At 36.8% G+C, this 17,056-nt stretch overlaps 1 long non-coding RNA gene across 1 annotated transcript; it reads right to left on the reverse strand.

Annotated features, from left to right (window-relative positions):
- Positions 1 to 303: 303 nt before the first annotated feature.
- LOC142172804 (uncharacterized) lies at positions 304 to 9,253 on the reverse strand. Its single transcript, XR_012701775.1, has 3 exons — positions 9,179 to 9,253; positions 8,777 to 8,846; positions 304 to 509 (listed from the first exon to the last, which is right to left on the reverse strand). It is a non-coding gene; the product is annotated as an uncharacterized LOC142172804 (long non-coding RNA).
- Between the last annotated feature and the right edge of the window lie 7,803 nt (positions 9,254 to 17,056).

Genomic DNA, 17,056 nt, shown 5'->3' on the forward strand with positions numbered 1-17,056 from the left:
TTTTATATGGTAGGCGGTGTCGGTCTCTGGTTGGATGGTTTGAGCTGGGAGAGGCTCGGGTGTTGGGTACGGATCTGGTTCGGGATGCCTTGGACAAGGTCAGGATCATTCAGGATAGACTTCGTACAACTCAGTCCAGGCAAAAGAGATATGCCGATGTCACAACCCAAAATCCCACCATATGAGTCGTGATGGCACTTAGTATCTAAGACTAAGTAAGCCGATTATAATAACAATTCAAGCCATTTTTGTTTTTAAAATAGATAATCGAAACCAACAGCAAAAATAAAGATACAACCTCCCAAGACTGGTAGTACTGAATCACGAACTCTAACGGAATACATGAAATGATCTGAAGGAAATTAAATATACAATACTGCTCAAATAATATATGATAGTACGATAAAAGGGAAAGACTCCAAGGGACTACGGCGACCAAGCAGCTCTACCTTGAATCCTTGCGATCACTCTCTAACTCTTTCCGAGTCCTATATCTCCAATACCTGCCTCTGTACATAAAAAGATGTACAGAAGTGTAGTATGAGTACACCACAGCGGTACCCAGTAAGTATCAAGACTAACCTCGGTGGAATAGTGACGAGGTACAGTCAAGACACATCTAATAACCTATGCAATATAGCATACCACAATAATAGGAAACAAATAGCAATGATACCAACAATTATCAACTAGTGATATAAACAACAGGACAACAGGAACACCATAAATATCGCTCAACAAACTGTGATTACAAGTATAACCATTTAATCAAGTACTTCAATTACACATCTTTCATCTAAAAGTTTTTCAAATAATAATCTTTAGAATATAATACTTACCAATAAATATATTTCGAATATACTTCCTTCAAATAAATATCCTTCAAATCTAATTCTTTGAAATAATATTTTGAATATAATTCTTTCAAATAAAAGTCACATTGTGACACCTCATTTCACAATCATAAAAATACGGGTCTCAGCCCACCTTCATATTTTTCGTAATACGGGCCTCACCCCACTTTCATATTTCCACGGCACCTCGTGCCCATATTTCTATCACAACTTGCACGGACAACTCACATGCCAAAAATATCAATATATAAAAAAATATGCACGACCAATTTACTTTACAAATAGTTTGAGTGAAGAAAATGACATTGCACTTAAATTAAAGCATCATATAAACTATTGATTTGGATGTAAAACTTATTAATTTAAAACATAATAGTAATTTCTTTTATTTAAAACAACTCAATCATTGAAAATCGCTAAAAACCAAAAATATAAATCTTCAAAGTCTCGTACTAAAAAGTCAAAGCGAACACAATGCAACAAGGAGCACAAAACACATAATAATAATAATAATAATAATAATAATAATAATAATGTCAACTAGTACATCACGGAAGAAGATAAGAATTTACATATTAATGAAACAAAATCACCAAAGACAAGAACATAAATAAAGATATATCAACAGGGCACTACCGAGGTACCGCCTCGTAGTCCTAAATCATAAATAAATTCACAATATCTCATTTTCTTATATCACCGCGGGAGCCTTCACATATAATTTTAAATAAAACAATTTTCCCCGAAATAGCATCCCGCGTTTTAGCCACCCTTATCACACCGCATGACTTCTAGTAGTTCCCCTACTAGCCACGCGTTTCAAGTCACCCTTATCTCACCGCATGCGTTTCAACACCCTGGCCTTATATCACCGCATGCGTATCAATATCACAATATTTCACAAATCGCACCTCAAGTGCCCAAATATCACAACATAATACAACTTGCACCTCAAGTGTCCAATTATCGCAGCATAATACAACTTGCACCTCAAGTGATCACATATCAAAGCATATCACAAACTACACATCAAGTGCTCAAATATTACAAAATATCATAAATTTCACATCCAGTGCTCAAATCCTACAACATATCACAAATTTCACGTCAAGTGCTCAAATATTACAACATGTCACAAATTGCACATCAGGTGCCCAAATATTACAACTTGTCACATGAATCAACAATACATTATTTTTCCACAATAAGAAGCCCACGGCTCGGTCATAATGCGCACAAAAATTCTAACAAAATATCTGGGAGTGAAAACTCAACAAAATAATATTTCACAATTTAACACTTCGCCTCAATATGATTTACAGCCTTTATAACTCAATATCAATTTCAGCAACATGAATTCAAAAGAAATTCATCAAGGGACAACACATTTTTTTTAATTCACAACTTCATGAAATAAATAGATTTATTCATCTTATTAACTAAATTTCTCATTTAAATTGTATGTAGATAAAATCAATAATGAAAATTATTTCCATAAAAATAACAACTCAAACAAACACATAAGTCACATAAAAGTCAAGTAGCAATCGCACCAAATTATCATATAAAAATAATCTAGACAAATAAGGAATGAGACATGACAAATAAGAGATATAGTAAGTCCCAACAATTTTCTAATTTAATACATAAGATTGTCTACGAATTTTAACCGATATAGTTTGCACATATAAACCAAGTACGTACTCGTCACCTCGCGTACATGGTTTTCAATCACACAATTTCCACATAAGACTCAATGCCTAAGGGAAAATTCCCCCATACAAGGTTAGGCAAGATACTTACCTCAAATCACGCTATCTCAATCCAATAATTGACATTTTTCCTCGATTATCCAACTCTGAATGGTTTGAATCTAGCCAAAAATAATTCAATACAATCAACACAGACTATTGGAATCAATCCCATGTGAAAATACCAAATTTTCCAATAAAATCCGAAATTAGATCAAAAATCGCCCGTGGGGCCCACGTCTCGGAATCCGACGAAAGTTACAAAATATGAACGGCCATTCAACCACGAGTCCAACCATACCAAAATTACTAAATTCCAACAACAAATCGACCTCCAAATCTTAAATCTAAGGTATAGAGAATTTCTACCATTTTCAACTTAATTCACTAATTTCATGATAAAAACAACAATAGATTCATGTATTTTAACAAAAATCGAGTTAGAATCACTTACCCCAATCCATATGGTGAAAATCGCTTCAATCCGAGCTCCATAGCTCCAAATGTGTTAAAAATGGCTGAAACTCGCGTTTTGTAATCTGTCCAGGTATGTCGCAGGTGTCGAATACGATTTATAAATCGCATTGGGTAACTGCGATTTGCCTCTGCCCCAGAATACAGCATTACCCGCCTTCAGTAAATCCATCATAATCTTTTGTACAAATGTCCAAATGATGAACGGTTTGAAGCATTAGAAACTAGACTCAAAGACCTTTAATTTGATAGGTTGTGAATCACATAACACCTTATATATATATATATATATATATATATATATATATATATATATATATATATATATATATATATATATATATATATATGTATATGTGCTCGTCCAAAGTGTGATCTTGTGCTTGCTCATTTAGAATTTTAGCCTATCTTAAAATTTTCCAACTTGGCTTAGACTTAGGCTTCTCCTTAGACCCCAAATCAATTATAATATACTTCGTACGCTTATTATCATATCCAATTGATATTCATCATATTAATAGTCCGTCTTTGCGCACAAAATAATATAATTAGCGCACATCAACTTTCTTAATAGCTTAAGTACTTCAAAAAAATTCTGAGGTGTTACATTCTCCCCCACTTAGGATCATTCGTCCTCGAATGAGAAGTAGAGTCCACCCCAATTTTGCACATAGCTTCACTCTTTTCTCACACACCTCAAGTTCCCAAAATTTTGACTAACTCTCAAATTTTCTAGAAATTTTGGCAGAGTCTCCCCTGTAATTGGGTCTATCCACCTGTCAGAGTAACACCAAAATAACTCCTAACAACACATCCACAACCCAAATCAATAATACTAATCTCAGCATTACAAGAATTGCATTATCATAGTGATATTTGACCATAAAACACATCATATATATGTCCATAACTACATCTCTGGTCTTTATAATTATCAATAATTGATTACAACATCGCCAATTAACTTGCTGAAACAAAATCTCGTTTCGAACCTCCACTTTACTAACAACGAGGCGCGAGGCATGAAGACCTCGTAATTATTTACCTGAATTAACGAGTCACACTTTACGCCACTTGACACTCACCTCATAAGCTGAAACTAAATAATTATAACACGAATTTAGCAAAAATATGCACAGTAACACATAAATGAATTATCAAATAAGCCTGACAGGCATGACTCCCTGCTAATACTATAGTACAAATTATAATTTCACTAAAAGGATAATTTAAACACATAAATTTTCATCCCAAGGATCTCGTCCTCATATAACATCAATAGCAGCACATAGCCCGTTTTAAATATTTCACATCCTCTAAAAATTGTGAGAACCTCGTCCTCAACTCTGAATCATAAGTATTTTGCACATTGTGCCAACTGAATTCTTTTCATTTCCTTTCTTTCTTTTTTTAAATAATTTCCGTTAAATAAAATCACAACATATAAAGAACCCTCATATCGATAGGGAATATAATTCACAATTGAAGTTAATTATTTGGAAATTACATCAAACTCACTGAAATGATTAACTAAAGTCACTTTTAGCCTCAACACTATTCTTAGTGACCAACACATAATGATGGACATAGCTATCTCCATAACATCTCCCAATAGGAGTATTCATATAAGTAGATTTTAGGATTAAGAAACTCACTCATGAGTGGAGAATATTAGGAGGATTTGCCTCGCTACTCAGAACCGAATCAAGTTAATGAAATTGTTACTTTGTAATAACCCCAAATCGTATTTGTAATGACACTATCTGGTGTAGCGACCTCTGTCATACCATAGAAAATATATCAATGGGCTGGGTCCCACCTCTTAGGTGCCTCTACCCGCTTGTCCTCCACTTCTAACTGATAGTGTATGTAGAATGGAGTACATGGCCTGTGTGTTCCGATAAAAATAGGTTTCTCCCAAGTCTCGGATAATTTCTCATGATGTGCCTAGTATCACCACACTCAAAACAACCCACTTGCGGTTCGGCTTCTCATACTGAGTCTTTGCCGAATAACTGAATAACTATTGTAGAAAATCACGTGCCAGTGGTACATTAAAAGATGACTGTCCCACATGAGTGCCCTGATTAATTGGAGCACAACGAGTATTCGAAAATGCGGTCTGGGCTGGCTACCGCCCAAGCCTCCGCCATAATGAGTTATAACTACAAAGAAGAATCTGTCGAATTCTACAAAACTTCGAGACCTTTTGGTCTCCTCCGAACACGTTCTAGCATCTTAGCAATTTGTTTTTTACCACTAGTCGAAATGAAGTATCAGCCTATAGTTCCCGAGTCATACAAAATTTTATAATCATAATAGAGTCCTTTAATGAATCCATGGACTCGTTCTCTTGCTGTAGGAACGAATGTAGGGATATGACATGCTAATGCACTGAACCTGATGGCATATTCTTATATTGTCGTGGTGTCCTTACACAACCATTCAAACTTTGCGCGCCACACATTACAGAGAGTCTAGGGAACAAACTCTTTCAAAGCATTTCTGAAGATTGAGCCCAAGTAGGTGGTGTTGCATTGGTTGGTCTGCCCTCTCCATATGCTTTCCACAAACACCGATGGAGAATTATCTCTCCCAATGCCAATTTCTTCTTTTACTATGCTGACTTAACATTGTTAAGTTGATCCATTTCTTTACATACTCTTCGATTCTTGCTTGGGTTAACTCTTCCCCTTATTTATACACAACGATAAGTAAAGCTCCGTACAGACAAATCTTGGAATGAACCACATAGTCTAGAAGCTCATCAGCCACCGTACTTCCTCTGAAGCACCCCAGAATCCGCAACCGAGACGTTCACGCTGAGTAGACCTTCTGTAAATTTAAATTGGTTTATCTAACTCCTTTGGTACTGAAGTATAGGATTATTAAGGACGCAAACATACCGTAAGTCCCAAATTTATCCCTTGCAAAAATCTCAAGCCTTAAACATGTGCAAATTTTGGGGAACCTTATAGTACCACAAATATACATTTCAAGCCAAGACTAATATAACATGTGACCCCACAATCTGTCCATTGATAGTGGACTCCCCCACATGGCGCTAAGTCATAGGTCACAATGTCCGATGATCCACAATATTAACCTTTATAGCTCGTACAAATCAACCAGATGCCAAGGTCTATTCTACGCCCACACGATTCATGAGTGATCTTTCAATACATCCGCATCTTTAGTCGGGACCACATGTTGAAACAATGTTGAGCATTTCTAGTTGCCTTATAACCCCTCTGTAGTATCACGAACAATTGGCGTATAGTTGATATCGAGTGCGTAATTTCATACACGAGTGGATGCAAAAGAACATAAGATATATGCTTCAAGCTGAATAAATACCGCACGATAAGGAATGAAAGAAGTGGAAATTTTCCTAATAGCTCTGTAGCCTCTCAAAGATAAGTACAAACGTCTCTGTACCGATCTGCAAGACTCTACTAAACTCGTTCGTGACTCGTAGAACCTATGAACCTAGAGCTCTGATACCAACTTGTCACAACCCAAAATCACACCATATGAGTCGTGATGGCACTTAGTATTTAAGACTAAGTAAGCCGGTTTTTATTTAAGACTAAGTAAGCCGGTACAATCAAGACACATCTAATAACCTGTGCAATATAGCATACCACAATAATAGGAAACAAATAGCAATGATACCAACAATTATCAACTAGTGATATAAACAACAGGACAATAGGAACACCATAAATATCGCTCAACAAACTATGATTACAAGTACAACCATTTAATCAAGTCCTTCAATTACACATCTTTCATCTAAAAGTTTTCCAAATAATAATCTTTAGAATATAATACTTACCAATAAATATATTTCGAATATACTTCCTTCAAATAAATATCCTTCAAATCTAATTCTTTGAAATAATATTTTGAATATAATTTTTTCAAATAAAAGTCACATTGTGACACCTCATTTCACAATCATAAAAATACGGGTCTCAGCCCACTTTCATAATTTTCGTAATATGGGCCTCACCCCACTTTCGTATTTCCACGGCACCTCGTGCCCATATTTCTATCACAACTGCACGGACAACTCACATGCCAAAAATATCAATATATAAAAAAATTTGCACGACCAATTTACTTTACAAATAGTTTGAGTGAAGAAAATGAGATTGCACTTAAATTAAAGCATAATATAAACTATTGATTTGGATGTAAAACTTATTAATTTAAAATATAATAGTAATTTCTTTTATTTAAAACAACTCAATCATTGAAAATCGCTAAAAACCAAAAATATAAATCTTTAAAGTCTCGTACTAAAAAGTCAAAGCGAACACAATGCAACAAGGAGTACAAAACACATAATAATAATAATAATAATAATAATAATAATAATAATAATAATAATAATAATAATAATAATAATAATAATAATAATAATGTCAACTAGTACATCACGGAAGAAGATAAGAATTTACATATTAATGAAACAAAATCACCAAAGACAAGAACATAAATAAAGATATATCAACAGGGCACTACCGAGGTACCGCCTCGTAGTCCTAAATCATAAATAAATTCACAATATCTCATTTTCTTATATCACCGCGGGAGCCTTCACATATAATTTTAAATAAAACAATTTTCCCCGAAATAGCATCCCGCGTTTTAGCCACCCTTATCACACCGCATGACTTCTAGTAGTTTCCCTACTAGCCACGCGTTTCAAGTCACCCTTATCTCACCGCATGCATTTCAACACCCTGGCCTTATATCACCGCATGCATATCAATATCACAATATTTCACAAATCGCACCTCAAGTGCCCAAATATTATAACATAATACAACCTGCACCTCAAGTGCCCAATTATCGCAGCATAATACAACTTGCACCTCAAGTGATCACATTTCAAAGCATATCACAAATTGCACATCAAGTGCTCAAATATTACAACATATCATAAATTTCACATTCAGTGCTCAAATCCTACAACATATCACAAATTTCACGTCAAGTGCTCAAATATTACAACATACCACAAATTGCACATCAGGTGCCAAAATATTACAACTTGTCAAATGAATCAGCAATACATTATTTTTCCACAATAAGAAGCCCACGGCTCGGTCATAATGCGCACAAAAATTCTAACAAAATATCTGGGAGTGAAAACTCAACAAAATAATATTTCACAATTTAACACTTCGTCTCAATATGATTTACAGCCTTTATAACTCAATATCAATTTCAACAACATGAATTGAAAAGAAATTTATCAAGGGGCAACACATATTTTTTAATTCACAACTTCATGAAATAAATAGATTTATTCATCTTATTAACTAAATTTCTCATTTAAATTGTATGTAGATAAAATCAATAATGAAAATTATTTCCAAAAAAATAGCAACGCAAACAAACACAGAATTCACATAAAAGTCAAGTAGCAATCGCACCAAATTATCATATAAAAATAATCTAGACAAATAAGGAATGAGACATGACAAATAAGAGATTTAATAAGTCCCAACAATTTTCTAATTTAATACATAAGGTTGTCTACGAATTTTAACCGATATAGTTTGCACATATAAACCAAGTACGTACTCGTCACCTCGCGTACATGGTTTTCAATCACACAATTTCCACATAAGACTCAATGCCTAAGGGAAAATTCCCCCACACAAGGTTAGGCAAGATACTTACCTCAAATCACGCTATCTCAATCCAATAATTGACATTTTTCCTCGATTATCCACCTCTGAATGGTTTGAATCTAGCCAAAAATAATTCAATACAATCAACACAGATTATTGGAATCAATCCCATGTGAAAATACCAAATTTTTCAATAAAATCCGAAATTAGATCAAAAATCGCCCGTGGGGCCCACGTCTCGGAATCCGACGAAAGTTACAAAATATGAACGGCCATTCAACCACGAGTCCAACCATACCAAAATTACTAAATTTCAACAACAAATCGACCTCCAAATCTTAAATCTAAGGTATAGAGAATTTCTACCATTTTCAACTTAATTCACTAATTTCATGATAAAAACAACAATAGATTCATGTATTTTAACCAAAATCGAGTTAGAATCACTTACCTCAATCCATATGGTGAAAATCGCCTCAAAAATCGCTTCAATCCGAGTTCCATAGCTCCAAATGTGTTAAAAATGGCTGAAACTCGCGTTTTGTAATCTGTCCAGGTATGTCGCAGGTGTCGAATACGATTTATAAATCGCATTGGGTAACTGCGATTTGCCTCTGCCCCAGTACACAGCATTACCTGCCTTCAATAAATCCATCATAACTTTTTGTACAAATGTCCAAATGATGAACGGTTTGAAGCGTTAGAAACTAGATTCAAAGACCTTTAATTTGATAGGTTGTGAATCACATAACACCTTATATATATGTAGATGTGCTCGTCCAAAGTGTGATCTTGTGCTTGCTCATTTAGAATTTTAGCCTATCTTGAAATTTTCCAACTTGGCTTAGACTTAGGCTTCTCCTTAGACCCCAAATCACTTATAATATACTTCGTACGCTTATTATCATATCCAATTGATATTCATCATATTAATAGTCCGTCTTTGCGCACAAAATAATATAATTAGCGCACATCAACTTTCTTAATAGCTTAAGTACTTCAAAAAATTTCCGAGGTGTTACAGCCGACCGCAAGGTTCGTGATTTGGCATTCATGGTCGGTGAACGGGTATTGCTTTGAGTGTCGCCTATGAAGGGCGTGATGAGATTTGGGAAGAAGGGCAAGCTTAGCCCTAGGTTCATTAGCCCGTTTGAGATTCTTGATCGAGTGGGAGATGTGGCTTACATACTTGCGTTGCCGCCAAGCTTATCAGTCGTGCATCTAATGTTTCATGTGTCCATGCTTCGGAAATATCACGGAGATCCATCCCACGTGTTAGATTTTAGCACTGTCTAGTTGGACAAGGACTTGTCTTACGAGAAGGAGCCGGTAGCTATTCTAGACTGGCGGGTTCGTCAGTTGAGATCGAAGAGTTTTCCTTCTGTTCGTGTTCAGTGGAGAGGTCAGCCAACTGAGGCATCGACCTGGGATTCCAAGTCCGATATGCGGAGCCGTTATCCCCATCTTTTTCCCGACTCAGGTACTTCCTTCTTCTGTCCGTTCGAGGACGAACGGTTATTTTAGAGGTGGAGGATATGATGACACAAAAGGTCATCACTTATGTTAAAAGTAAATTCTGCATTTTGAGGCCTTAAAAACCTCTTTCGGTATCACCTCAATATACGTGCACAGTCCGGGCGCGTAGCCGGAAAGCTATTATGTGAAAATCTATGAAAAATGATGAATTTTGCATTTAAAATGAGTTTAAGTTGACTTCAGTCAATATTTTGGGTAAACGGACCCAGACTCGTGATTGGATAGTCCCGAAGGGTCCGTAGGAAAATATGGGACTTGGGCGTATGCCCGAAATCGAATTCTGAGCTCCCAAGCCCGAGAAATAAATTTTTAAAGAAAATTATTTATGAGATTTGGAAATGAATTGTGATTAGAACTCGATGGTATCAGGCCCGTATTTTGGTTCCGGCTATGTGATTTAAGATAAGTCTATGAAATTTGATAAGAAACGGACTTGGAACGACGTGAATCGGATCATTTTTGAGAAAATTGGAAATTTGAAGTTTTTAAGAAAATTTCATGATTTTGATGCTAATTCATAGTTGTTGATATTATTTTAGTGATTTGAATGCACGAGCGAGTCTGTATGATGTTTTTAGGTTGGTGTGCATGTTTGGGTTGGAGCCCCGAGGGCTCGGGTGAGTTTTGGATAGGCCACGGGATGGATTTCGGACTATAGAAATTGCAGACTTTCAGTTGTGCATCTGCAGGCCTGCAGGCTTCGTATTTGCGAATCCTGGCTCGCAAATGTGAAGGCCTCGTCGTAAATGCGATCAAAGGCCCAGGCCATCTACCTCGCAATTGCAAGGAAATCTATCGCAAATGCGATGCCTCCCCTCCTAGCGAGTAGTCGCAAATACGATCCCTTGTTTGCATTTCCCAACTCGCAAATGCGAGAACCCCCTTCGCAAATGCGAAATTAGCAGGGGTGGGGGCTTGCAATTGCGAACCCTGTTCGCAATTCCTATACTTGCAACCTGCAACTTTTTATACTTAGCCGAAAATCAACCATTTTTCACCTCTTTTCAAAACACAAACTCCCTAGGGCGATTTTTCAAGAACAACTCTTCTTCCAAATCGATTGTAGGTCAATTTTAACTCATTTTCTTCAATCATTAACATCTTTTAACACGATTTCAACTCAAAATCAATGATTTTCATGGGGGAAATTGGGTGTTTTGGGTAGAACCTAGGTTTTTCAAAAATTGGGGATTTGGACCTCGATTTGAGGTCCGATTTCAAAACAAATTATATATTTGGGTTCGTGGGGGAATAGGTAATTAGGTTTTGGTTTGAACCTCGGGTTTTGACCATGTGGGCCCGGGGGCGATTTTTGACTTTGGGGTAAAACTTTGGAAAACTCATTTTCATGCATTGGGGTTGATTTATTTAGCGTTTATTAATGTAATTGTTCCCTTGCTGGAATGTCATTATCATTATTGTTCCCTTGCCGGGTTGTTGTCTTGATATTATTGTTCCCTTGCCGGGATGTTGTTGAAATATAATTGTTCCCTTGCCGGGATTCTTTTGTGATTGTTGTTGATTTGTAAATGGGAGCGGGTTGCATGCCTACAACGAGATATGTGAAATGGGAGCGGGTTGCACGCCTACAATGAGATATGTAAAATGGGAGCGGGTTGCACGCCTGCAACGAGATATGTGAAATGGGACCGGGTTGCACGCCTGCAACGAGATATATGAAATGGGATCAGGTTGCATGCCTGCAACGAGATGTGAAATGAAAGTGAACTCTGCATTTGTTTTTCCCTATCCATGTTAGTAATTGGATTTTGGTTTCTTTATATTCTCTTCATATTCTGCTGTTATCCGTTATTCCCCGAAGCATGTTTCCCCTGCCCAATTTTAGTTGAAATTATCTGCTTATATTTCTGCTGTTTATGATATAACTCCATAGGTTCATTTGGTAGTCTGGTCCTAGCCTCGTCACTATTTCGCTGAGGTTAGGCTAGACAATTACCAGCACATGGGGTCGGTTGTACCGATACTACATTCTACACTCTTTTGTGCGGAATCCAGTGTTGTAGACTTCGGACCGCAGTGAGGTTGCTGCCTTCAGTCCAACAGGTGACCCGAGGTAGTCCTGCAGGCGTCCGCGGGCCTTGGCGTCACCTTCTATCTATCCCTTTCCCCTATTTCATTTCCTTAATTCGAAAATAGTGTATCTTTATTGTCAGACTTTGTATTTAGCACTCTTAAACCATCTGTGGTACTGTGACACCAGTTCTGGGTGATTAAAGCTTAAATAATTGTATTAGATTCATATTTCCGTTATTTTATTGCTTTTCTTTCGCTTATTTTAAAATTTCCGCTGTTTTTTACATTATTGCTTTATAAATACTAAAAAGGTATAAAAATGGATAAAGGTAATCTATTCAATAATTAGCTTGCCTGGCTTACATTAGTAGGTACCATCACGACTCCCGATGATGGGAAATCCAGGTCGTGACAAATCTCTCCCAGCAATGGCGTGACATAGAAACAACTTTTCCAAATTGTGACACTTTCTTTGATCATTAGAACCTTACTGGTGAACTCTTATTCTTGTTGCATGCTGAAATCTACGTGATGTGCCGTCGAAGAAGGAGCAATGAACTTGATAGAGTATGTGAATGAACGAGCTAAGTGGAGAATAATCTAGAAATGATAACTGTTTCATCAATTCATTTATATATATATATATATTGTGATACTTTCTTTGATCATTAGAACCTTACCGGTGAACTCTTATTCTTGTTGCATGATGAAATCTACGTGATCTGCCATCGAAGGAGCAATGAAATTGATGCTCCTCTTATGGAGTTATAGAGTATGTGAATGAACGAGCTAAGGGGAGAATTATCTGGAAATGATAACTGCTTCATCAATTCATTTACAGTACAAGATATATATACATATATATTTACACACAGAGACACACAAAAGCTAACTCCACTAATTCTTAACTAACTAATAGGCTGAATCCATTAATTTACAGTTGGCAACTAACTGTATAACTGCCTAACTAACATAACTAACTTACAGTAACAGTACTAACTTGTAATACTCCCCTTAAGCTACAGGGTGTAAAATGTTAATCACACCAAGCTTACCTAAGAGGTGATTGTGTTAAGCCTGACTTAGTCCTTTGGTAAGCAGGTCAGCCAGCTGATCCTTAGTGTTCACATAGATTGTCTGCACAATTCCATCTTTAATCTTGTCTTTGATAAAGTGGCAATCTATCTCGATATGCTTCGTATGTTCATGAAAAATGAGATTAGCTGCAATTTGCATAGCTGACTTGCTATCACTCATAACTGCAACAGGTGTCTTAATATCCACTCCGAACTCATTAAATAGGCCTAGCAGCCAAGTAACCTCTGCTACAGTTGAAGCCATGCTTCTATAATCAGCTTCTGCTGAACTCTTAGACATTGTTTGTTATTTTTTTTATTTCCATGAGATTGAGGATTCACCAAATTTGATCACATAACCAGTGACAGATCTTCTTGTGTTGGGACTGGCTGCACAATCTGAATCACATCAACAGGTTAACTCTCTAATAGGAGTTTCTGATCTCAACCAAATACCTTAGCCAGGAGAGCCTTTCAAATACCTTACTACCCTCAGTGCAGCCTCCCGATAAGATCTTTTTGGCTGCTGAATGAATTGACTTAGTGTTTGGATGGCATAACTAATATCTAGTCTGGTGGTAGTGACATACATCAATCTTCCAATCAGTCTTTGGTATAGACCAACATCATGCAGAACTACATTACCTTTAATTCCAGTTGTAGCATCAAACTGCACTGTGGTGAGCTTTAGTTTGTTTCTAAAGAAGTTGCAGCTGGCTTGGCTGTACTGAGCCCTATACTGGATATGAGTTATAATACATACTTCTTTTGATTTAGAATCACTCCTTTCTTGGACCTTAGTACTTCAATCACTAAGAAATACATAAGCTCACCTAGGTACTTCAGCTTGAATCTTTGATGAAGAACATGTTTTGCCTCAGCTATCAGTGCCTCATCATTACCAGTTATAAGTAGATCATCAACATAAACCAGGATAATCACCAAACCTGCACCCTTTCTCAAAGTAAACAAGGAGTAATCATGGTTACTCTGCACAAAACCTCCCTCTGTTAAAGCATCAGATAGTTTGACATTCCATTGTCTTGAAGCTTGTTTAAGCCCATATAAGGACTTGAGTAACTTGCATACCTTTTGCTCCCCCTGTCTTCTGAAGCCTTCAAGCATATCCATATAGACTTCTTCACATAGATCACTCTGTAAAAAAGTATAGTAAACATCCATTTGATATAGGTTTCAATCCTTGAAAACTGTCAAGGCTATCACTGATCTAACTGTGACCATTTTCACTACTGGTGAAAATGTATCATGGTAATCAAGTCCGTCTTGTTGACTGTATCCCATTGCAACAACTCTAGCCTTGAACCTTTCAACCTCACTATTAGCTTTATACTTAATTTTATACACCCACTTGGACCCTACAGTATGTTTACTATGTGATAAGTCAACTACTTCTCATGTTCTGTCGTCTTCCAGTGCTTTGACCTCTTGTTTTATAGCTTCTACCCATATTGTATCCTTCATAGCCTGCCTGAAGTTCTGAGGTTCTACCAGACTGGAAAAGTTTGCTAGGTAGGAATGATATAGAGGAGTAGTTCTTTTATAGGACAAACAATTGACTATAAGATATTTCTACTTGACTTCTCATGTGATATGTAGTCCTTCATCAAGATGAGCCTTCTAGACTCTCTGGTTGACTTTCTACTAGGAGGCTGAGGTCCTTCTGCTTGCCTGCTCTCAGATGGTGAATCAATTATGGTGGTCATGGGATTTGTTGTTGGAGCAGCTGGTTGAGACATCACACTCTATTCTTCTGTGGCTATTTCCTGTGCACCTGCATTCTGATCTTGTTCCTCATTGGTATGAGTAACCTCTAAGGTAGAACATCATAGTTAGGTTGTTCCAAGAAACTATGATCCTCTAAATCAGGCTCAACAATATCTTGAGCAAAGGGAAACTCTGATTCCTTGAAGACCACATCTCTACTGACAAAGAATTGTTTTATAACTAGTTCCATCAGAATGTATCCCTTTTGTCTCTCAGAATATCCCATGAGCACAGCTACCTCTACTCTTTCTGCAAATTTATCCCCTTTTGGAATGATTGTTGCATAGCATAGACATCATATAACTCTTAGATGTGTTATTGATGGTGGTTTGTTATGCATTACTTCATATGGACTCTTTCCTTGAAGTGTTGCTGAAGGAAGCCTGTTTATCAAGTATACAACAACTGTAACACACATGCCCCAATACTTAATAGGCAATTTTGACTGAAACCTTATGGCCCTTGACACATCCAGAATATATCTGTATTTTCTCTCCACTACACCATTCTGTTGTGGAGTGTGAACACAACTACTCTGATGCAGAATTCCCAAACTCTGTAGCAGGTCCTTGCAGTGAGAGTTAAAAAACTCTGTGTCATTGTCTGATCTCAGGATTTTTACCATCTTCCCAAACTGGTTCTTTACCATCAACAAAAAATTCTTAATAGCAAGTATAGTTTCAGACTTAAGTTGTAGCAGATAAATCCAAACATATATACTAAAATCACCAACAACAACTAGAAAATAGTACTTCTTGTCAAAAGTAGGAATTTTATAAGGTCTCCAAAGATTCATATGAACAAGAGAGAAAAGAGCTTCAGCTCTGGATGTACTATTAGGAAACATCAGTCTAGTTTGTTTGTCTAATGGATAGACTGGACAATTATTCAATGACTCACTATATACATTCTTGCTCAGCAAGGTGATATTATTCATGGCTGGAAGAGATGGATGTCCAAGTTTTTTATGCCACAGCCTACAATCTTCCTTTACTGCTGCAACAACAACTATGCCCTGCTGTGCTTTATTGATGCTATTGACTCCTTTGAATATGTACAAGACCCTTGTCTCCTTACCAATCCCCTTCACTCTGCCACTATAAAGGTCCTGAAACAACACATTGTCAAGATAAAAGTTCACCGAGCAACATAGTTCCTTGATTAAATTGGAGATTGAGAGGAGGTTAAACTTGAATCCTTGAACATAAAAGACATCATATATTGCTTCATTGCCAAATATAGCAGCCCTACCAGTAAGTGCAATAGGAATCCTATCTCCATTAGGTAAGTGAACCACATTACCAGAACCCTAGTAGTCTTATTGTCATTCACCAGTATATCATTGGAAGTTACTATGTGATGACTGGCACCAGAATCTACAATCCACTCATCTAAATAGTCCTTAGACAAGAAGTTACTCATTATACCTGCCATGTTGACTTGACAATCAGAAGTTGTATCTTTGTTTAACAACTCAAGGATCTGTTTGTATTGTTCCTTAGTGAAGTATGGTGCCTTCCTAGTTATTCCTCCTAGTACATCACCAGGCTGATAAGGATCCTTGAGAATGAGCATCAATGTTCCCTAAGCACATTGTTGGCTGCAGTGAAATGTTTGTGAGATCCACGCCCAAAGCCAAACTGGCCCCTATTGCCACGAACATATTGACCTCCAATGTTGTTACCAGACTTCCTCCTTGCCTTAAAATCTTCAGGATACCCAACAATCTTTTAGTAGTTCTCCTTAGTGTGACCTTTTAGACCACAGTGTTCACATTGCATAAAGGGTTTCTTGCCTTTGTACCCTTGGCTTTTTCCTACCTGCATAGCCATTGGATCATTGAACCTAGCCCAAGGGATTGTTAAGATTCACCTTCTATCACCATGGAATAAGCTTGG

The sequence above is a fragment of the Nicotiana tabacum genome, chromosome 18, assembly GCF_000715075.1.
Source record: "Nicotiana tabacum cultivar K326 chromosome 18, ASM71507v2, whole genome shotgun sequence".
NCBI lineage: Eukaryota > Viridiplantae > Streptophyta > Magnoliopsida > Solanales > Solanaceae > Nicotiana > Nicotiana tabacum.